General features: G+C 41.3%; 1 long non-coding RNA gene across 1 annotated transcript; it reads left to right on the plus strand.

Annotated features, from left to right (window-relative positions):
* LOC131504985 (uncharacterized) lies at positions 1-22,439 on the plus strand. Its single transcript, XR_009258227.1, has 3 exons — positions 1-120; positions 20,917-21,015; positions 22,321-22,439. It is a non-coding gene; the product is annotated as an uncharacterized LOC131504985 (long non-coding RNA).
* Positions 22,440-23,632: the final 1,193 nt, after the last annotated feature.

Raw genomic sequence — 23,632 nt, forward strand, 5'->3', positions numbered from 1 at the left:
GCCTTTTCTATTTGGTATGGAAGGGAAGTCCTGAGTACCTCTTGTGGAGCAGAAGCCACCCAACCTGGATGGACTTGCACCACAGAGACAGCTGGGTCCACTGGTAAAGTCTTCCCGGAGGTAAGTGTAAGGCAGGTCTTCAAAGATGGAACAGACCTATGGATATGGATGGGCTGAGAGGAAGGAGATGGGAGACAGCATGTGCATGGGGTGGGATATCCTGGGCCAGCAAGCACTGTGGCTTCGTTGGGGCAGAGCTGACATGCTTGGCTGCACAATGCTGAGAGGCTGAGGGACCATACCCAGGGATGACCTTGGCCAAGCACAATCCTTTAGGATTGGGCAGCAGCATCAAGGGTGGGTAGTGTGTTTGGTAACTTAGAAATTTGAAGACTTCCCTGGGACTCCAGTTCCCACATATCAACACGGGATACGGGTTTGTTCTACTCATAGATTTTAGAGCAGGAAACTGCCTTATTTTATAAGCTTGTGCACCCCGGGGCCCACCCTGAAATCTAGCACCCCATGGATCTGTCCAACTGCTGGTCTCGGCACAGCAGGATAAAGCCTTTGCTAGTCAAATGCTTTGGGCCTGGTTCAGGCCTTCGTCACCTTCATCTTTCACCTAGATTCCTCCAAGCTGGTCAGTTGAACCCAGGCAGTAGCATCCTATCTATATCAACTGGCGTCAACCCTGTTTAAAAACATTCAGTGGCTTCCATTTCCCTGTGAGTAAAGTCCAGATGCCTTCTCTAGTTTGCAATCCCCACGATGCTCTGGTCATCCCCCACCTTCACCTGGCATCACTCTCCTCTTCCAATCTGCTCCAGCCTCTCTGGCTCTCTTTTTATCCCTCGGATGAGTCAAGCTTGTTCCTTATATGCTTTTTCCTAGCAATTCTTCTGCCTAGAACTCTCTGCTAGGTCTAAAGTAGCTATTCCTTCTTATCCTCCAGGCCTCAACTCAAAATGCACTGCCTTTTCTCACCACATACTTTAAGCCTTGATGTAGTGATGCTCCAATAGCAAAAATCATGTCTAGTGCCCGGATCTTGGTTTCTAAATACCATTCTCCATTAAAGACAACCAACTAGGGCTTCTTAGAGAAATGGCTGATTCTAGAGCTGGGACAGGAAAATGCAAGATGAGCCTGGGGCACCTTATAGTAACAGCAAGTGAATAATATCTAAAATGGAGAGAGGCAGAGACAAACAGAAGGTAAGAAAAATGATAAGACCATGTCAAAAGGACACAGGAGCCAATCTGAATGAGCTCCCAATGGCCAAAGCTGGGACAACTAGAGCAACAGAGTACATTACAATAATATTGGATTATCACCACCCCCCCAAATAAAATATATTTCTGTTAGTCCATACTGCTATAAGCAAATATTGAATGAGTAAACAAACAGGGAAGAAGAGAAAAATTCCACATGCACAATTCCAAATAATTTACATCCACCTTTTTTTCTCAAGGAGGTAGAGCCTCTAAAGCATGGGTTGTGCATAGTGGCTTCCTTCCAAAGAATGTGGTATGGAAAGGGGGAGGGGAGAGTAACTTTAAGTGGAGGAACCGACCAAAGCAGCCTGAGCCATGCGATCAAGGTCAACAGCATCAGTGGTAAATCATGTTGATAGGATGCACCCTTGACATGGTGTGGTGAAAATGGCTCTTTTCTTCTGTGGTCTTCAGCCCTAAAACTCATAATTATGAATGGCATTATGAGAAAAACAGTAGAAAAATCCCAGTGAGGGATATCGTATAAAATACCCAACTTGTACCCCCCCCCCCCCCAAAACTGTCAAGATCATCAAAAACAGGGAAAGTCTGAGCAACAGTTATAGCCAAGAGGAGCCTAAGGATGACTAATGTAATGTGGTGTCCTGGATGGGATCCTGGAACAGAAAAAGGATATCGTGTAACAAGCCAAGGAAATCCGCATAAAGTATGAACTTTAACTAGTGGTATGTCAGCATGCCTTTATTAACGGTAACAAATGTAATATACTAATTTAAGATGTTAATAATAGGGGAAACTGGGTGCTGAGTATATGGGAACTCTCTGTACTATCTTTGCCATTTTTCTGTAAATCCAAAACGGTTCTAAAATGAAAACCTTTTTTTTTTTGCTTAAAAAAAGCTCACTTAACGATATTTTTAAATGTGTGAATTTTATTGGATAAAAATAATACCTTAATTTTCTTAAGTGGAAAAAAAAAAAAAAAAACCCTGAGGAACTTGAGAGGTTTCCCCAGCACGGCTAGCAAACGGTGAATCTAGAATAAGAATTCGAGTTGTCTTATTCTGTATTTCATACTACCTACTATGGCCTGAATTGTGTCCCCAGCCTTAAAATTCCTAAATTAAAGCCCTAACCCCCAATGTGACTGTATTTGGAGACAGGGCCTTTAGGGAGTAGTTCAGAGTAAATTGAGGTTAGAAGGGTGGGGCCTTAGAATCCGATAGGATTGGTGGCCTGATAAAGAAAAGAAAGAGATCTCTGTCCCAGGCTTCTCCCTGCCCCATGCACAGACTGAGGAAAAGCCATGTGAGGACAAAGCAGCAGCAAGGAAGGAAGAACACGTTTACCAGAAACTGAACCCTCCTGGACCATGATTTTGTACTTTGCAGCCTTCAGAAGAGTGAGAAAATAAGTTTCTGTTGTTTCAAGCCACGACGTCTGTGGTTTCTTGTTATAGCAGCTGGAACAGACTGACACATTACCTTAAAAATACATAGGACTATAATTTATAGAGTACATGTCCCAAGTACTATTCTGAGAGCTGTATAGACATTCGGCCTTCGTAGAGACTCTTGACAGGTAGCTAAGTGATACTGTTATCCCCGTTGTGCAAATAAAAAACCTGAGGTTTAGGAAGGGTAATGGCTGGGATCACACAGCTAACAAGGATGGGAGGTGGGTCTCCTACTCCCAATTATTTGAGGTTAAAGCCCAAACCCTGTCATCCCCTCCCCAGGGCCTTATCTGGGGTGGGGGGGGGGGGGTCATGCTCCAGCTCCTTGAGGACCAAGTCTCCGCACAATTCATTTGGAATTCTTCTGCATGGGAGAGTTGTTTCTTCCGCTCCATTTATTAATTTATTCAACCATTTATTTATGTCTGTATGGACTCATGGATATTTACTTTACACTTTGGGTCATAATCCAATACTACTTTATTTATTTTGTGGTTCGCATAACTCTAGTTTTGGGCACTGGGAACTCCCTTGTGGCTTTGACATATCCCACCACTGTGTTTTTGCTTTTGCTTTTTTGAGCTCTCTCTTCCTTTGTGACACTATAAGATACTCCAGGATCATCTTACATATATTCTGCTCTGGTCCTAACAACCATTTCTCCAAAGAGCCCTTGTTGCTTTTACTGGAGAGTGATATTAAAAAGTAAAAACCTTGGGGCACCTGGGTGGCTCAGTCGGTTGAGCATCCGACTTCAGCTCAGGTCATGATCTCACAGTTCATGGGTCGAGCTCCACGTCAGGCTCTGTGCTGACGGCTCGGAGCCTGGAGCCTGCTTTGGATTCTGTGTCTCCCTCTCTCTCTGCCCCTCCCCTGCTCATGCTCTGTCTCTCTGTGTCTCAAAAATAAATTTAAAAAACATTTATTTATTTATTTTTTTAATATATGAAATTTATTGTCAAATTGGTTTCCATACAACACCCAGTGCTCCTCCCAAGAGGTGCCCTCCTCAATACCCATCACCCACCCTTCCCTCCCTCCCACCCCCCAACAACCCTCAGTTTGTTCTGTTTTTAACAGTCTCTTATGTTTTGGCTCTCTCCCACTCTAACCTCTTTTTTTTTTTTTTTCCTTCCCTTCCCCCATGGGTTTCTGTTAAGTTTCTCAGGATCCACATAAGAATGAAACCATATGGTATCTGTCTTTCTCTGTATGGCTTATTTCACTTAGCATCACACTCTCCAGTTCCATCCACGTTGCTACAAAGGTCATATTTCATTCTTTCTCATTGCGAAGTAGTATTCCATTGTGTATATAAACCACAATTTCTTTATCCATTCATCAGTTGATGGACATTTAGGCTCTTTCCATAATTTGGCTATTGTTGAGAGTGCTGCTATAAACATTGGGGTACAAGTGCCCCAATGCATCAGTACTCCTGTATCCCTTGGATAAATTCCTAGCAGTGCTATTGCTGGGTCATAGGGTAGGTCTATTTTTAATTTTCTGAGGAACCTCCACACTGCTTTCCAGAGCGGCTGCACCAATTTGCATTCCCACCAACAGTGCAAAAAAACATTTAAAAAAATTTAAAAAGTAAAAACCGGGGTATTAGATACGCTCATTGCTGCTGCTGAGTCCTTCTGTATATGAGCATTTGTATCTTTACTAAGCTAACCATGAGTTCGTGTTTACGCTTACTTAATTACTTATTAATGAACTATTAATTACTTAATGGATTTACTGTAATCCGTTACCACATGGGTCATGCTAGCCTCCTCCCTTTGCTTACTTGTAGCCTCTCACTCTGACAATGAGAAACTTGAGTCCTACTTACCGTCCGCCATCCATTCACCTAATTGTTCACTTCCCACAGACATGCTCAGTGCTATCAGCATGGTGAACTCCTTCCCCATAGGAAACAATTTTATCAACTAGGGTACAGTTCTTATTCACAGGTTGTTTGGTTGTGTTACCTTTAGTCCTACGGGCTCATTTCCAAAGTTACTTAGGTCCGAACCTCCCTGCCCCCAACCCCAACCCCAGCACTTTAGTGAGATTGTTTCTTACATTTGTAATACAGTTAGACAGCCATGTCACTGTCTGTCCTGGACATTGACCTCCTGAAAGATTGATTGATTGATTGATTGATTGATTGATTTTGGCATATGGCTATCCAATTGCCCAAGCATCATTTGTTAAAAGACTAACTAACCTTTCTCCACCAAATTGCTTTTGTCTTTTGTTGAAAATCGATTGGCTAATTGGGGGTTTATTTCTGAAACCCTCCATTCTGTCCCATTTACTTATGTATCTGTCTTGAAGCAAATACCATATTATCTTTATTATAGTATCTTTATAATATAAGTCTTGCAATCAAGTAGTATCCGTCCTTCTATACTGTTGTTTATTTTCAAAGTTCTTTTGGCTATTCTGTGTGTTTTGTGCTTCTATATGAATTATGGACTCTGTCAATTTCCACAGGAAAAACAAAGACTGATAGAATTCAGTTGAATCTATAGATCCATTTGGGGAGATTTTAAATACTAATAATATCAAGGGTTTTTTTTTTGTTTTTTTTTAATTTTTTTTTTTCAACATTTTTTATTTATTTTTGGGACAGAGAGAGACAGAGCATGAACGGGGGAGGGGCAGAGAGAGAGGGAGACACAGAATCGGAAACAGGCTCCAGGCTCCGAGCCATCGGCCCAGAGCCTGACGCGGGGCTCGAACTCGCGGACCGCGAGATCGTGACCTGGCTGAAGTCGGACGCTTAACCGACTGCGCCACCTAGGCGCCCCTCAAGGGTTTTTTTTTTAACATTTTTGTTTATTTTTGAGAGACAGAGAGAGACACAGTGCTAGCGGAGGAAGGGCAGAGAGAGAGGGAGACGCAGAATCCACAGCAGGCTCCAGGATGTGAGCTGTCAGCACAGAGCCCAATGCGGGGCTAGAATCCACAAACCATGAGACCATGACCTGAGCTGAAGTCAGAGGCTTAACTGACTGAACCACCCAGGCCCCCCTAATAATATCAAGTTTTTAATACATGAACATGGCATATCTCTCCAGTTATTTATATCTTCTTTAATTTTTCTCAAAACAGTTTTGTGATTTTCAAGTAGACAGATCATAGATGTTCTGTCAGATGTATCCTTATTTCTTATTTTTGATGCAGTGTAGATGCTATTACTTTTAACTTCAATTTCTGAGTTTGTGTTGCTGATATATTGAATTATATTGATTATATATTGTATAATCATATGCAAACACATGGTATATTGGGTAATTATATGGTAGGAAATATATTGTATCTTGCAATCCTGCTAACCTCATTAGTTCTAGGGCAATTATGTCATCTGTGAATAAAAACATTTTTACTTCTTCGTTTCCATTCTGGATGATTTCATATCCTTTTTTTGCCTAATTGTACTGGCTGGTACTTCTACTGCAATGTTGGATAGAGGTAGTGAGAGTGAACATCCTTGCTTTTTTCATGATCTTAGAAAGTTTCAGTTTTCATCAAGTGTGATGTTAACTGTTGTATATTCTCAGAGGCCCTTCATCAGGTTGAGAACTTTCCCTTTTATTCTTAGTCTGTGAGCGTTTTTAATCTAAAATGGATCCAAATTTTATAAAATGCTTTTTCTGCATCTATTGAGAAAATCATATGGTTTTTAGTCTGTTATGGTAAATTACATCTATAGATTTGATGTCAAACTAAATTTTGTATTCCAGGGATTAAGTTCTACTTGGTTAGGATTTATTATCACTTTTACATATTGCTGCATTTGATTTGCCAAATTTTGGTTAACACTTTTTGTATCTCTATTCATGATGGAAATCAGTCTCTAGTGTTCTTTCCTTACTATCTGTCTGGTTTTGATATCAGAATAACAATGGCCTCATCTAATGAGTGGGGAATGCCTTTACCTTTCTGAAAGAGGTTATACAGAATTGGTATTTTTTCTTTCTGAATTGTTTGTTGTAATTCACCAGTGAACCAGTGAAGTTATCTGGACCAGGAGTTTTCTTTGTGGGAAGGTTCTTAGTTAAAGTTCAATTTCTTTAGTAAGCGATGAATCACAGGAATCTACCCCCAAAACCAAAAGCACACTGTATACACTGTATGTTAACTAACTTGACAATAAATTATATAAAAAATTTCAATTTCTTTAATGAATACAGGGCAATTAACATTGTGAATTTCTTCTTGAGTGAGCTTTGATAGACTGAGCCATTAAAGAAATTTGTCCATTTCCTAAATTCTAGAGTTTACTGGCATAAAGTTGTTCACAATATTACCTTACTACACTTTTAAAATCTGTGGACTGTGTAGTGATCACCTCTATACTTCCTGGTGTGGGTAATTTGTATCTTCTCTCTCTCTCTCTGTCTCTCTCTCTCTCTGTCTCTCTCTCTCTCTCTCTCTCTCTCTCTCTCTCTCTTTCCTGAGTAGCCTGCATAGAGGTTTCACAATTTTAGTGATGTTCTCAAAGAACCTACTCTTGGTTACATTGATTTTCTCTACTGTTCTATTTTTTTTCTATTCTATTCTTTTCAACTCTGATATTTATTACTTCCACATTTTCTTCTCAGAGTCTGATTTGCTTTTTAAATTATAGTTTCTTAGAGTAAAAGCTAAACTCATTGATTTGATACCTTTCTTCTTTTCTCATATAAGATTATAAATTTTCCTCTAAGCACTACTTTGGCTGTATTCTCTATTATTTCAAAATCCTGTGTTTCCATTTTAATTCAATTCAAAATACTTCCTGATTTACCTTTTGATTCCTTTTATGACCTGAGTTGTTCAGAACTGTGGTATATAGTTTCCAAATATTGGGGAATTTTCTAGATATCTTTCTGGTATTGATTTCTAACGTAATTCCATTTATGGTCACAGAACATACTTTGTATGAATTGAACAATTTTTAATATATTGAGACATAATATATGGCCTAGACATAGACATTTTATGTTCTATCTTGGTAAATGTTCTGTGTGTACTTGAAAAAAAATGTGCATTTTGCTGTTGTTGGATGAAGTGTTCTAAAAATGTTAAATGGGTCAAATTTGGTGATAGTGTTGTTCAAGTCTTCTATATGCTGACTGATATTTTGTCTACTTGTTTTATCAATTATTGAGAAAGAAAAATTGAAATCACCAACTATAATTGTGAATTTATCTATTTCTCCTTGCAGTTTTTACTTCATTTTGAAGATAATAGATGCATAAATATTTCAGATTTTTATATCCTTATAAAATTAACCCTCTGATCATTATGAATGACCATCTTTACCCCTCATAATGTGTGTGTGTGTGTGTGTGTGTGTGTGGGTGTGTGGGTGTGTGGGTGGTGAAATTTACTTGGAGATTAATGTGGTTATTTCAGGGTATTTTTGGATTAGCAGAACACATTCGTAGTAACTGTGTCAATGAGTGTGTCTACTAATTCTATCAATTATGTCATTTCTGAGTCATTTTTGATTGATTTTGTTTTCTCATTATGAGTTTTTTTTAAGTCTGTTTACTTATTTTGAAAAAGAGAGAGCAGAAGCAGGGTAGGGGCCGAGAGGGAGAATCCCAAGCAGGCTCTGTGCCGTCAGTGCTGAGCCTGACATAGGGCTCGAACTCACGAACTGTGAGATCATGACCTGAGCCGAAACCAAGAGTCAGTCGCTTAACCGACTGAGCCACCCAAGCACCCCTTCCTTAATGTGACTTTTATTTTCCTGGCTCTTTGTGTGCCTGACAATTATTTTACTGGATTCAAAGATATTGTGAATTTTACCTTGTTGGATGCTGAGTATTTTTGTAGTTCCGAAGGTAGTCTTGAGCTTTGTTTTAGGATGTGGTTAGATCACTTGGAAACCATTTAATCCTTTTGGTTCTTGACTTTAAGCTCAGTTACGTGGTACCCAAGCAGCATTTAGCCTGCAATTAATATCTCCCACTACTGAGTACTTTACTTAGTACTCTAGCTGATGTCTATGACTTAAGATTTTCACTAAGTGTTGGGAACAGGCACCATTTCCAGTCTGTGTGAGTTACAGGCACTGCTCCTTCTAACCTCTTGGTAATTCTTTTCTTGGCCTCAGATAGTTTTCAACTGAACACTCCAGGCAAATGTCTGCAGGTTTCTGAAGTTCTCCCTGTGCACAGCTCACCTCTTCAATACACTGCACTGAGGTTTCTAGATGCCTTTGTTTTTCTGGACCTCCAGTTCAGCCTCCTCAACTCAGGAACATGGCGAGGCTCTTCCAGGGTTCTGCCTTCCTGCGTCATTGCCTAGAAACTTCCTCCAGGCAGTAAACCGGGCCAGTAATAGGGATGTATTTGTTTCCTGTCACTTAGGGACCTCTTTTCTTCATTGCATAATGTCTAATGCCTTCAGAGCCATTGTTTCATATATTTTATCCTGTTTTGTTCGTTTTTTGTTTCAAGTGGGAGGTTAAATGCAGCTCTGTTACTCCATCTTGGCCAGAAGCGGAAGTCCTGTCAATTCATTTTTCCAATATTTAAGCAAAGGACGAAAATTTTTTCTCTTATATTTTTCCACATAGTTACCATCTACAGTGGCCTTTATTCTTGCCTAGAGATCTGAATTTCCATATGGTCTCATTTTTCTTCAGCTTAAAGAACTTTTTTAGCATTTCTTGTAGCTGGGTCCCCTGATGACATATTATGTTGCCTTTTATTTATCTAAAATTATTTTATCTTTGTTTTTGCCAAGTATTTTCACTTGATCTAGAATTTTATGTTTGCAGGGTTTTGTTTTTTGTTTTTTGTTTTTTGTTTTCCTTTTAGCACTTTAATGGTGTCTTCCGGCCTCATTTGTTTCTGATGAGACATCAGCTACTTCTGGCTGCTTTTAAGGCTTTTCTATTTGTGTTTTTCAGGTATTTAACTTTGATGTGCCAGTATATGATTTCTTTGTATTTATTTTGCTTGAGAGGTGATGAAAGTTCTGGATCTGTGGGTTTCTTTTCTGATCAGATTTGGAAAACATTTGACCAATATTTCTTCAAATATTTGTTCTGCCCTATTCCCTCCCTCCTGTCCTTCTGAGATAGCAGGTTGCTCATTTGCCTACCCACTTGATGCCCATGTCACAAACCAATGAGTCTCTGTTCATTGTTTTTCAACCTGTTCACCCTCTCTGCTTCAGTTTGGATGATTTCTATTGAACTACTTTCTAGTTCACTGATTCCATCTTCTTCTTTATCCAATCTACTATGATATTTTCTAATAAATACTTTTTAGACAGTATTTTTAAATTCTAGAATTTCCTTTTGGTTCTTTTATTTATTTTTTTTTTTACAGTATTCATAGTTCTCAAATTCCCCGTCTCTTCACACATTAGTACACCTTTTCTTAAAGATTGCTTATCATATCTCTCATAGGTATTTTAATGTTCTCTTTGGCTGATTTCAGTATCAGCCTCCTTTGTCGCTTTGTTTTTATCAACTGATTTTTCTCTTCACTGGGTTACATTTGTCTGTTTCTTCACATGACCAACAATTTTCTTCAAAATTTAATTATGCATGGAGAACTCTGCATTCGGTTATCTTTCTCTGAAGAGTATTGGATTTTGTTCCAATGAGCAGGTAAATTAACACTGGATTCCCTTGGGCTTCATAGAGCTTAGTTTTAGCCTTTGAAGAGACTCTGTTTGGCTTTTTCCTTAGTCCTGGGATGAGTGCCTTAATCCTGGGATGTGGAATTTCATCCTAGGATGTGGTCCTTCTGTGGTTTCGGTGGAAGGTGTGAGGTACTTACTGAGGCCCTCTCTTTTGGTAGCACTCAAACTTTAAACTCTGCATCCATGGTAGGCAGTTTCCAAATCCTCTGCTCAGTCCTTTTTTGCCCCCCACCCCCCCGGAAATGTCCAGCTATTGTTTTCCCCACATTCAGGATCTAGGTATCAGCCAAGGATTAGAATGGCATGTATATGCAGTTGGGGGTCTCCTTTCTTTCTGGGATCCCCCTCCCTTTCAATTTCCAACAGCAATTTCCGGCAGGCCCATTGTTCATCCTCTGACTCTTCAAGCCAATATGATGGCAACTTTCTACAAGAGCTCTCTTGGAAGTGCTCCAGCACACCACATAGACTGGGGACTGCCTTCACATGAAAAGCTGGATAAATGGGTATTACCCAGTGTGGTTCTCTTCTTTCAAAAGTCAAATTCCCTCTAGTTTCTGCCTGACTTTGGTCATTTTCCAGTACCTTTAAACAGTTAACTTTCTTTCTATTTTGTCCAGGGTTTATAATTCATATCAGTAAGATAATTAGTACAATACAAGCTACCCTACCATTACCCTAACTTGGAAGTCTCCTGGTTCCTCATTTTTTAAATGAGGATAATATCTACTTCGCAGGTTGTTTTCCTCTGTGTGTGAATTAAACAAGAGTGTGCATGTAAAACGCCTGGCATAGATAGATATTCAGGAAATGTTAGTTTCCTTCTCTTTATGTTGAACTGGCATCTGCTTCCTTTTATCTTTCCTTCATTAGTCCTTGCCTCACTCTCTGGATCCAACCTATATAGGGTAATTTCTTTCCCATGTGGCAGCCTATCAGGGCTTTGATGACAGAGATCATATCCTGTGCCTGCAAGGGTCCTTCATCTTTAGGCTAAAATTCCCACTTCCTCTTGCCACATCCCAGGTCATGGGTTTTCTCTGGGGAACTTGGAACGCCGTTAGCCATGCTATTTCTTCATCAAGGAATCTCCTAGATTTAAGCTCTGCTTCTGCCATTTGTAGACTCTGTAATTCAAGCAAGTCAACTTAGCTTCTCAGTGTCAATGTCTCCAACTGGAAAACGGGGTAATAATCCCTAGACCATTTGTGCCTTGCAGACCGAGACCCCTCAAACTTTAGCCACTGCTGGGGGGAGAGTCTGAGGGAGAGGCATCCCCAGTTCAGTTTCCCTCCGGCACCACTGGAGGGACTGGGGCTCCCGTCCTCTGATTGTATGGGTGATGGGGAAGCACAGGGGAAAGGGATGTGACAGCCCCTATTCCATTTTTTTTTTTTTTTAATTTTTTTTTTTCAACGTTTATTTATTTTTGGGACAGAGAGAGACAGAGCATGAACGGGGGAGGGGCAGAGAGAGAGGGAGACACAGAATCGGAAGCAGGCTCCAGGCTCCGAGCCATCAGCCCAGAGCCTGACGCGGGGCTCGAACTCACAGACCGTGAGATCGTGACCTGGCTGAAGTCGGACGCTTAACCGACTGCGCCACCCAGGCGCCCCAGCCCCTATTCCATTTTTAGTGGCTACTTTTATTTTGAGTCACCAAAGGCTCTTCATGTTGCAAGTCCCACTTTTCTTCAAAGACCACACAGCCTAGTCTCATCTGAGAAATGCATATTCCTCCTGTTGCAACTTCCACCCTATTCTTTACAAAATTAACACTGGTCTTATAGAAGCAGTTCCCTCCCTCCTGAGTGTCTCTGTCTGAAACAATAGGATCAGTTAATACATCCCCAAAAGTGTCTCTCCGATCCCCAAATTCCTTTGGAAGAAGAAGAATGGTTATGATTTGTTTTTTTCTCCAAATGACTGAAAGCAATAACAAAGGCATAACAGTTCCTTTATAAACTGTGAAGTCCTTACACAAGTGAGTAGGGTGATCATAATGCTTTTTATACAAAGGAGGATACTTTTGAGATTAAAAAAGGTACTATTAATAATTATGCCACTATAGGGGCGCCTGGGTGGCGCAGTCGGTTAAGCGTCCGACTTCAGCCAGGTCACGATCTCGCGGTCCGTGAGTTCGAGCCCCGCGTCGGGCTCTGGGCTGGTGGCTCAGAGCCTGGAGCCTGTTTCCGACTCTGTGTCTCCCTCTCTCTCTGCCCCTCCCCCGTTCATGCTCTGTCTCTCTCTGTCCCAAAAATAAAAAAAAATTAAAAAAAAAATTAAAAAAAAAAAAATAATTATGCCACTACCAACTCAGGAAAACTGGAAGGTGTATGGCATTGTGCTATTATATATGCTATAGGGTCTGACTTCCTCTAAATCCTCTGTGCCTATTCCTCTGCAGAGACTTCCTTTCTTAGGAATTGTATTGTTTGGGGACTGCACTCAACTGATGGAAGAGGCAGGGAGCTTAGGCAGAACCACCTGTGCAGAGCCACCAGGGAAAAAGACTACGTGGTCACTTTTGTCTGAAGCACATTCTCCGCGCTAGAGGCAAAGACTTGAGCTCAAATCACCTTCTTGCGAGTCAAGGACTCACTGCCCCTCATTGAGTTGTGTCCTGCCTGGCTAATATGTGTTTACTCACACAGCTCCTTCGAAAGGTCACTGCCTTCCCCCAGAGGTGCTCGTTTGCATGTAATGGAGCTTCAAAGTGACCCTTCTCTCCTCCAGCCCAGTTCAGCCCCAGGCCTAACCCAGGCCTAAGACTCAAACAGAATATTCAAGAAATACACAAGTTACACTCATCTTGCTATTTTCTAAGCAAACCATGCTTTTTCACTCCTTGTACCCTTCCACACCATTATTATTGTGTCTAGAATGCCTTTCTTGTTTCTAATATTTTCTACCTAGTAAGATTTTACTTATTTTTCAAGTCCCAACTCAAATATTATATGCTCTATGAAGCTTTCTGGATACCTCTCCCCTCAACTAATCCGTGTCAGAATTCATTAGGATTCACTTCTGCTGATGTAATAGATATATATTTAAAATCATGACAATGCTTTAAGCAAGATAGGACTTTATTTCACTTTCACATAGAAGTCAGAAGGTTAGTAGTTCAAGGCTGGTATGGTGGCTCCTTGGTGTCATCAGAGATTCAAGTTCCTATCTTTCTGCTTTGCAAACCTCAGAGGATGGCTTTCCTCTCAAGGCCACCTCATGGTTCAGCCCATATGTCCACATGTCACATGATAGCCAGAGGAAGAAATCGCAGAAAGACAAAAAAAGGATTTTCCTAGCTACTCAGGTACTTTTTGTGTTAATGTTGTGAATTTCCTCCTGTTAAACTAACCTTGAATTCCTGGAATCAACCCAATTTGGTCAAATGTATTATCATTTAGACACATTGCTGAATGCCACTGGCTGATGCTTTAAGGATTTTGCATCTGTGGTAGCAGCTGGATGACTCAGTCCATTGGGCATCCAACTTTGGTTTGGGCTCAGGTCATGATCTCACATTTCATGAGTTCAAACCCCACACTGGGCTCTATGTTGGCAGTGTGGAGTCTGCTTGGGATTCTCTCTCTCTCACTCTCTTTCTGCCCCTCCTCCTTCTCTTTCCCTCTCACCGCCCCCCCCCCACTCTCTCTCTCTCTTGTTCTCTCTCTCAAAAATAAATAAACATTTTTAAAAAGATTTTTGCACCTGTGGTTCATGAGTAAGAGTGATCTGTAATTTACTTTCTCACGCTGTCTGTGTCCAATGTGGCTTTCATGATGATGGTAACTTCATAGAGCAGACAGACACTGCTTCCATTTTTGGTGCTTTGGAATGTTTATGTAAGATTGAAAAATTTCTTCATTTGAATGTTTGATAGAACTCACTGGTAAAACCTCCCAGATCTGTGGTTTTCTTTATGGGAAGACTTTTAACTGCTCAACGTTATTTAATAATTATGGGACTATTTGGGCTTTCAGCTTCTTGATAAGCTATGGTTTCAAAGAATATACTCATTTCATCTAAATTTTCTTTCATATAGTCTATCTTTTAATCTAGTTCTTCCATTGACTAGTCCTGCTGCAGTCCAGACAGTATCTTCAGTTCTGTCTTCTGGTTCACTGATTCTTACGATATATATATTAGCTTACCTTTGGTTCTTCAAATCTTGATCTTTTCAGATAGTTTCAAGCATTTAGCAGCTTTATTGAGGTACAGCTGACATACAATAAATGCGACATGTTTATAATATATAATTTCATAAGTTTTGCCCCATGTATACACCTGTGAAATTATCACCACAATCCAGAAAATGAACATATCTGCCACCCCTCAAAGTTTCCCTGTTCCTCTCTATAACCCATTTTTCTGTCTCTCCTTGCCCAAGCAACCACTGGTCTGCTTTCTGGCACTATAATTTAGTTTTCACTTATCGACTTTTATATAAATGAAATGATATCATATATACTCATTTTTTTTGCCTGTATTCTTTCATTCAATAAACTTATTTTAAGATCTTACATTTATATTCTTGCATGTATCAATATTTTACTCTGTGGGGGCTCCTAGGTGGCTCAGTCAGTTAAGCATCTGACTTCAGCTCAGGTCATGATCTTACGGTTTGTAGGTTCAAGCCCCACATTGGGCTCTGTGCTGACAGCTCAGAGCCTGGAGCCTGCTTCGGATTCTGTGTCTCTCTCTCTCTTTCTGCCCCTCCCCCTTTCATTCTCTCTCCCTCTCTCTCTCTCTCCCAAAAATAAATACACATTAAAAAAATTAAAAGAAAATATTTTACTCTTTGTTGTTAACTGTATTCTGCTCCATGACTATACAATAATTTGTCTGTGCATTCACCTACGTAATTTTTGTACTATGTACTATGTCTGTGTACTATGTCTACGTAATTTTTGGCTATTACAAATAAAGGTGCTGTGAACATTTATACATGATTCTTTGCATGGACAAAGGCTTTCATTTCTACTTATTGTCTACAAATGGAATGGCCAGATTATATGGTAGGTGAATGTTTAACCTTTTAAGAAATTGCCAACTGTCTTCAAACGGGTTCAACCATTTTGCACTCCCCGCAGCAGTATATGAGGTTCACTTGTGCCACCACTTTGCCAATACTTGGTATGGTTGTTCTTTTATTTTTTTTTAATTTATTCATTTTTTAAGGAAGCCTCATGCCCAGTGCAGAGCCTAATGTGGGGCTTGAACTCACGACCCTGAGATCAAGACCTGAGATGAGATCAAGAGCCGGATGCTTAACTGACTGAGCCACCCAAAGGCCCCTGGTTATTCTTTGTAGACAGTCCAATAGATCTATAGCATATCTTATTGTAAGTTAAATTTGCATGTTCCTAGTAATGAATGAAGGTGTGTCTCCCCCACCCCACCTGTCTCTCTCTGATCAGTCTGGCTAGAGATTTAGCCATTTTAAGATCTCCAAGAACCACCTCTTGGTTTCATTGTTATTCTCCATGGCTCTTTGCTTTCTGTTTCATTGAGTTCCACCCTGATTTTTATTATTTCTTTTCTTCTGCTTCCTTTGGGTTTCATTTACTCTGTTTTATCTAGTTTCTTAAGGTGGAAGCTGAGGCCATTGCTTTGAGACCATTCCTCTTTTTAATATAGGAGTTTAATGTTACACATTTCCCTCAAGCTTTAGCTGCATCCCATAATTGGGATATGGTATTTTTTTCACTTACATTCAGTTCACAATACTTTCTAACTTCCTTTTTTGTGTGTTGGGTTTTTTTTTTTCTGTGAGATATAGGTTATTGAAATCGTGTTAACTTCTAAATATTTCGAGATTTTCCATATATCTTTCTGTTGCTGGCTGTGGTCTGAAACTATATTTTGAAGACATGACTCCTTTGAAAGTATTGCGACTTTGTGGCCCAGAATATGGTCTCTTGTGGTGAATGTTCCATGTAGTACATTCTTCTGTTATTGGGTGGAATGTCCTATAAGTATCAGTAAATTGATTGATGGTGCTGTTCAAGCTTTCTATATAATTTTGTTAAGTTTATTTATTTATTTTGAGAGACAAAGAGAGAGAGAGAGAGAGAGAGTACACCTGGGGGAGGGGCAGAGAGAGAGGGGGAGAGAGAATCCCAAGCCTCCTATATTCTTGTTGATTTTCTGCCTATTGTTCTAACAACTTTTGAGAGAGGAATATTGAAATCTTTGACTATCATTGTGGCTTTGTCTCTTTCTCCTTTAAATTCTATCAGTTTTCACTTTGTATGTTTTGTTGCTCTGTTATCATATGTGTAAACATTTAGGATGGTTATGTCTTCTTGGTAAATTGCCCCTTTCATGATTATGAAATAATACTCGTTATTTCTGGTAATATTTCTTACTCTGAAATGTACTTTGATGTTAACATAGGCGCTCCAACTTCCTTTTGATTTCTGTTAGCATGGTGTATCTTTTTCTGTCCTTTTACTTTTAACCCACTTGTGTCTTTATAAATAAAATGGATTTTTTATAGGCAGAGTATATGTTGTCTTATAATCTAATCTGGCAACCGATGCCTTTTAATTGGATTATATAGACCATGTATGAGTTTGTTGTTTTTATTTACATGATTGGGTTTAAATCTACCATCTATTTGCTTTCTATTTGTCTCAGCTGTTCCTTGTTCCCTGCTTTCTTCTGAATTAATTGGGTATGTTTTTATGATTCTCTTGATCTCTTGTTGGCTTATCAGCTGTAGCTCTTTTTATGCTATATTAGTAGTTGCTTTGGAGTTTATGGTATACGTGTTCAACTTATGGCATTCAACCTTCAACAGGGATACTGCTGTACATATAGTATAAGAACTTACCACACACTTCTACAATCTCCCCTCCCAGCTTTGGCACTACTCAAAGATCCAGCTTCTACACCACACCTCACAATGCATTATTTTTTCCCTTTAAATAGTTACCTTTTAAACATATTTCAATCATAGTAGTGATTGCTACCTATTACTGAAGGTTTCTTTCAGGTCTTTTGCTATTCTATAGCTCTTTCTCTATGCTGCTCTGAGTTGTCCTTTACTGCTTTGCCCCAAGCCTGGATACAAAACCCTCCATTCATTCCCCCAAAGAACAGTCTGCCCAGTAAAGGGGTGGGTGGGAGTGGAGGGCAAGGTTAATAGAAGAAAATCAGAACTGGATATCAGCTAGAGCTGTTCCTATGATCCTTCAATTGTGTGTGCTCTCCACTGAGGTCATCCACTGGCCACCTTTGCTTCTCTCTCCAGAAGTACTGCCATGTTGCTGGGCCAGAGGGAAGGCCCTGTTAATCATGTCCCTCTCCATGGATGGCAGGCCCTGGAAAGACTGTAAGATCCTCCTTTCCCCTATTCTGAGGTCCACCTCACTTCCTTCCCAGGAGACCGATAGTGAGAACATTTATCTCTTACAGAACAAATACCCCACCTCCATCCCCAGGTCAAGGTCGGGGCCCCAAGTCCAGAGAAGAGGTGGGAGAGCAGATGCTGACCACCTAGAACAAGAACAGAGATACTTTGTGGAGTGGCTAGCCAACAGCATCAAGGTGGCTGTGTGGGGCACTCTTCAGGGCCCCCAGGGGATCCGGCGAGAAGTCCCTTCTCAGGGCCTCAAGCAGGCATCCATGCTTATGGGCAACAGCACCACTATTCATGACTTTTAAAACTCATATGGGAGGGGCGCCTGGGTGGCTCAGTCTGTTGAACATCCGACTTCAGCTCAGGTCATGATCTCACGGTTTGTGAGTTCGAGCCCCGCATCGGGCTCTGTGCTGACAGCTAGGAGCCTGGAAACTGCTTCAGATTCTGTGTCTCCTTCTCTCTCTCTGCCCCTCCCCCACTTGTGCTCTGTCTCTCTCTGTCTCTCAAAAATAAATAAAGGTAAAAGAAATAAAACACTCATATGGGAGCAGTTTTCCATAATGGTCACCAGACCTTCCCTCACTGGTGCATAGGAGAAGAGATGGATGGGGTAGAATTCACCGAAGTAGAAAGTGACGGGATGGTCTGGTGTTGGAATGCCAGCAGAGGCAAGAAGCATCAGTTAATGATGGAGAAGAAATTTTTGAAGATGGTGAGAAAAAGATCAGTGAATAAAGGAGGCTCATTGACTCAACTTCTAAAAACACATGGCATTCCTTTAATCCTTTATAACTCAAAACTTGTGCATCTTCAGACTGAATGGCCACTGGGTCAAACGACTCACATCGTTGTAAATAAGTTTATATAGGTCCCTCAACGAGAGGACAAAATTGTAACGGCAGCCATCTGAAATACAGAAAGTACACTAAAATAGCAAGGGATTGGCAATCCCACCAAACAGATCAGATGATGAGGACTTTCTATTACAGGATATGAAACAACTGGTGGGCCATAAATGGCTACATAAATAAGCCTTATTTTTCATTAAATGTTCAGCCATGTTTGAAATTTAGCATGGGGTGTAGTTGGAATAATTAGTACTTTTTCATCCTTTTTGAGAAAACCCTGAAGCTGTACAATAATACTGTGTCTTGAATATGCAATATTAAACTTTGAAATATTATTTTCATAATAAAATACCAAAAATTGTAAAAAGAAATGTGCTGGGGAAAAAAAAACAAAACCCTGGCAGTATCTAATACGGTTGAAAGTGAGCAAACCCTATCACCATACAATTTCCTCATAAGCCTGTGCCTTAGAGCAGGAGTCCATAAACTTTTTTCTGAAAAGGGCCAGATAGTAAATAACATCAGCTCTGCAGACCCTGTCTGTGGTCTCTGCTGTGACTACTGGATTCTGCATTCAGAGCATGAAAACCATAGACACTTTTGTTTTGTGAACAAGTGGGTATGGCTGTAGTCCAATAAAACTTTATAAAACCAGGTGATGGGCCAGCACTAGCCCAAGCATCATAGTTTGACATGCCTGCTAGAGAAACTCATGCATATGTGCACCAAAATGTAGGCACAAGAATGTTATTGCCTATCGTTTGTAATAGCCCCAAACTGGAAACAATCCAAACCCAAATGTCCATTGACAGGAAACTCAAAAACTAAACTGTGGTATATGTATCAGCAAACACTGAACAGCAAATCAAATGATCTCTGTAGACACAGAAGAACATTCTTTTAAGATTCATGAATAAGTCTTAAGAACAAAATGTTAAGCAAAAGTAGCCAGGGGTGCCTGGGTGGCTCGGGGGGTTAAGTGACCGACTTCAGCTCAGGTCATGATCTCGTGGTTTGTGGGTTCGAATTCCAAGTTGGGCTCTGTGCTGAGGGCTCAGAGCCTGGAGCCTGCTTCAGATTCTGTGTCTCCCTCTCTCTCTCTCTGCCCCTCCCCTGCTCACACTCTGGCTCTTTCTCTCTCTCTGTCTCTCAAAAATAAATAAACACTAAAAAAAATTTTTTTTTAGGTAGCCAGACACAAAGGAGTGTATCTTGTATGATGTTTGAATTGGTAAAACTAAACTGAACTATAACTATACTATAAAACTAAACTATATTGTCTCTAGGAATACGGTCAAATAAAGCAAACAAGCAATTACAGTAAAAGTCCGAAGCAAGAAGCGAGAGCGACCAGGAATGGGTTCGCAGCGGGCTTTGGGTGCTTGAAACATCCTATCCCTTGACTTAGGTGATATTTACCTAGATAATTAACTCTTTAATATTTTATACAAATTGAACATTTTGTACAAACTTAAACCTATGTTTTGTATGTGTGACAGTTTTGTAAGAAAATGTGAGATTTTCAGTACTTTCCATCTATAAAATGCTACAGACATGGCAGATGTTAATAATATGATGTCTAGGTCTCTTTGGAATGAGAGGTGCCATTCACAGGTTTTATTTCCTGTGTAAGAGCAGGTGCCTGTCTTGCCTTAGTGCTTGGAGCTGAGGTCAACCAGCAGTATGAACCAATCCGGAGCTCTATAGCCATACACTTTCACATGCATGTAACATAATTTCTTAGTGGTTCATAGGCCTTTTATTTTGTAATCTGTAAAATACGAATGCGCAAGCCCTCGAGAGAACACCTGCATTGTTCCTGTACAAGTGAAATCAGACATCGGCTACATGGTATTCTGGCGTATTTGGGGTCTGCATCTGTCTTCCCTCTTTTACTCTGAAAAATATTATGAAATTGAGAAGTGCTATCTTGGATAGTGTCTCCCGGGAGCAGAGCACGTGATGAACAGACTTCCACCGTAGAAGAGATGGGTGAGGAGGTTAAGTAAATTTTCTTTGTGTAGTTCCCATTAAACTTCAATCAGAGTTACAGAAAGAAATTTCCTCCAGGCGGCTGCGAATACAGGTATTGGTTTGACTTTAATAAAAGTCATAACTGATCTCTCTGAGGTCTCTCGTGGAATGAGCTCAGCAGAATTCAGGCAGGTCCTTGAGAGGGAAAGCGCCCACTTAAACATCGCATTATCCTAATAATCCCATTCCAGAGCTGCCGTCCCATTATTTTAAAGGTCTTCATTTGCAAATTGTGGTATTTGAAAGTTTTCTTTTTACATTATTGCAGAAAGCAGGATGGATCTTCCGGAGGGCCCCGCACCTATTTACACATTCCTTCTGCTTCCAGGCCAGCGGAAGACTGCATTGTGGGTAATCCTGGCTGCCCCGAACCTTCACCTCCTTGCCTTGATTAAACCACCTGCTTAAAGCCCTGGCTACATCGGAGGTAAGGATGATTTTAATGAGATTTGTTAAGAAAGAAAAAAAAAAAAAAAAGAAAGAAAAGATTCTCTCATTGCTAAGAATAGCCCTGGTCAGGATGGAGATCAGGAATAACATTGTTGCAGGACCTAAGTCTCATTGCACTCAGTTATTTTTCAACAAATCTTTTCAGGGCACCTGTCATGTGCTGGCGCTATTCTAGGCACCAGAATAAAGCAGGTGTCAAGATGGACAAGGGACTCACAATCCAGTAAGGGAGGCGCACAGTGAACAAGTGCAAAATTAGTAAGATGACTTCAGATAATAAGAAAATATTAAAAAATAAACCTGGATGATATGCTATGTGACAATTCAGGATGCGAGCGTCAATGGAGATGGGGTGGGGGTGGGGGCCTTCAGAAAGTATCATGTGAATTGATACCTGAACTATAAGAAGGAGCCACCCATACAAACATTTAAGGGAAAGGGGGTCCTGGGGAGAAGGTGTATAGCAAATGTCAAATACTTAAGGGAAGACAGGAAGAAATTCAGAGCTACCGGAATGTCCTGAATGGGGAAAGAGGGATAAGAGATGCGTCTGGAAAGGTCCTGCAGAGCCTTGAGGGCCATAATAAGATTTTAGATTTTATTGGGCATCCAAAATCTCTTTGCTCTTTTAAAAAAAGTTTTTTTAAGTAAAAGTATTTCTTAAGATAATGTCTGGCTTTCTGGGGTGCAGAGGTACTTGGGTGGGTATGAGGGAGAAATGAAAAGTGTTTCTGAACTCTGGCTTACTCACTTAACTTGCACAACCTTGAGTGAGTTTCCCCAGCCTCTCCAAGTCCCCGTCTGTGAAATGGAGGCAGCCACACCCACTTTGGACTCCCGTGAATAGGAGATATTTGTGAAAATGCCCCACCCAGTGTCCATACTCAGTAGGCACTGGATAATTTTCAGTAGACTCTTCATCTGAATAACCCCTGGGGCCTGCTGAACCTCTGGGGAAGGCTTCTTTTCAGTAAAAACTCGTTGTTTAAAATGAGGTCAAGCCAGCCATCATGCATCAGGAAAAACCTGAAGATAAGAACAGATCCTGGGCCGGCAGCCTTAGTGTTGTGGGGTGGGCACCCAGTTCTGGTGCCAGCTCTGCCGTTCACTAACTGAATGATCTCAGGAGACTAGGCCTCGGTTTCCAAATTGGAAAACGGGAATACTCATCATCCTAATCTGGCGTAGGGCTTCCGGTGCCATACTCGGTGGGAACCAGGAGGGCTCTGCCCAGGCGAAGCTAGTGTCCTGGGCTCCTTTGCTTCTCTCTCCGTCCCTGCAGGCTCTGAGACCTCTGAAGAAGTCTGAATCAGGGCATGAGTTGGAGGAGCGAGCGGCCATCCCCTCCGCGACTTCCCTCCATCTTGTTTCCTACTGGAATTAAAGGAGTTAATTTACGAATTTTCTCAGGATGTTCTGTAACGTACACTCTTTATCAGATTTAGGACGACTTTAGTCTAAATCATCGGGCAAACGTCCCCTCCCTTTGAGAGAGCAAGGGTACCTATCCTAATGCAGAAGCTTCCTGTCTACCCTCTCCTTTCTCCAGTCACGAGACCTGGTTGTCTCCCTGGGCCACCCAAGAGTCTCATTGGGGGTCACGTAACAATCCTGGTCAGCACAGCTTCAAAGCAAGCCCAACAGTGTTGCAGGGATTCCAGCCTCTCTGACTAGAAGGGGTCTTTCTAGGTTCAGGATTGCATCAGGAGCTTTGGCCTCCCTTCCCTTCCGCCAGTTGCCTAGGCAAAGGGACACAGATCGGAAAGGCATGGCTGAGAGCAGGCCGGGGTGAGGGGCTGCTGGGAGTGGGCAAGGCCGAGCTCAGCCTGGGGCAGAAGGTTGGAAAGGACATCCTAGTGACCAAAGTGGAAATCGGAGAAAGTCAGAAGAACTCCAACATGACATCAACGGACACGGGTATTTCTGCCCCTAAACTGCAGATGGGACCCAAAGGGACAAACCCCACTGAGCCATGAGTGCTTGCATATAATGCAGGGGAAGGACAGGAGGAGTGTAAACATAGGATCAGCTGGGTTCCGGTGTGGGTTTTGCTTTTCCAATTCTGGATGGCTTGGGTGCAAGTCCGTTTCTCAAACTTCTGGAAACGAAAAGGATGGGGAAGTGGAGAGGCAGGATTTCGGACGGGGCAGGGGCCTCTCCACCGGGGAAGCCTGGCAAACACACCGTCTCCTATTTGACAGTCAGGTCGGTTCTGTGAAGTGGGGCAGGACTGATCACTATTCCCATTTACATGTGAGAAACTTGTGTCCAAAGGGATTAAGAACTTGTCCTTTGGCACACAGTTTATAAGGGCAGGGGCTCTTCTTAAATCAGCTGGCTCTAGACCTGAGACTCTGGGTGAGCCAAGACACTCCCAGAGGTCCTCTCAACCACCCCAACGCCGAACCCACCTTCTCTACCATCATCACGCGCCCCAGAAGGAAGAGCAAAAGCGGAAACCCCCAGAAATAATGCTGCCTCCACATTCACTGGAAGAAGGGACTCACGGCCCTCTCCTGCTTAAAGGAACAATTTGTACTGATTAGGAAAGGCATTTGTTCCAGTCAGCAAATCCTTTTAAGAACTAGAATCCA

The sequence above is a fragment of the Neofelis nebulosa genome, chromosome 2 (assembly GCF_028018385.1).
Source record: "Neofelis nebulosa isolate mNeoNeb1 chromosome 2, mNeoNeb1.pri, whole genome shotgun sequence".
Taxonomy (NCBI): domain Eukaryota; kingdom Metazoa; phylum Chordata; class Mammalia; order Carnivora; family Felidae; genus Neofelis; species Neofelis nebulosa.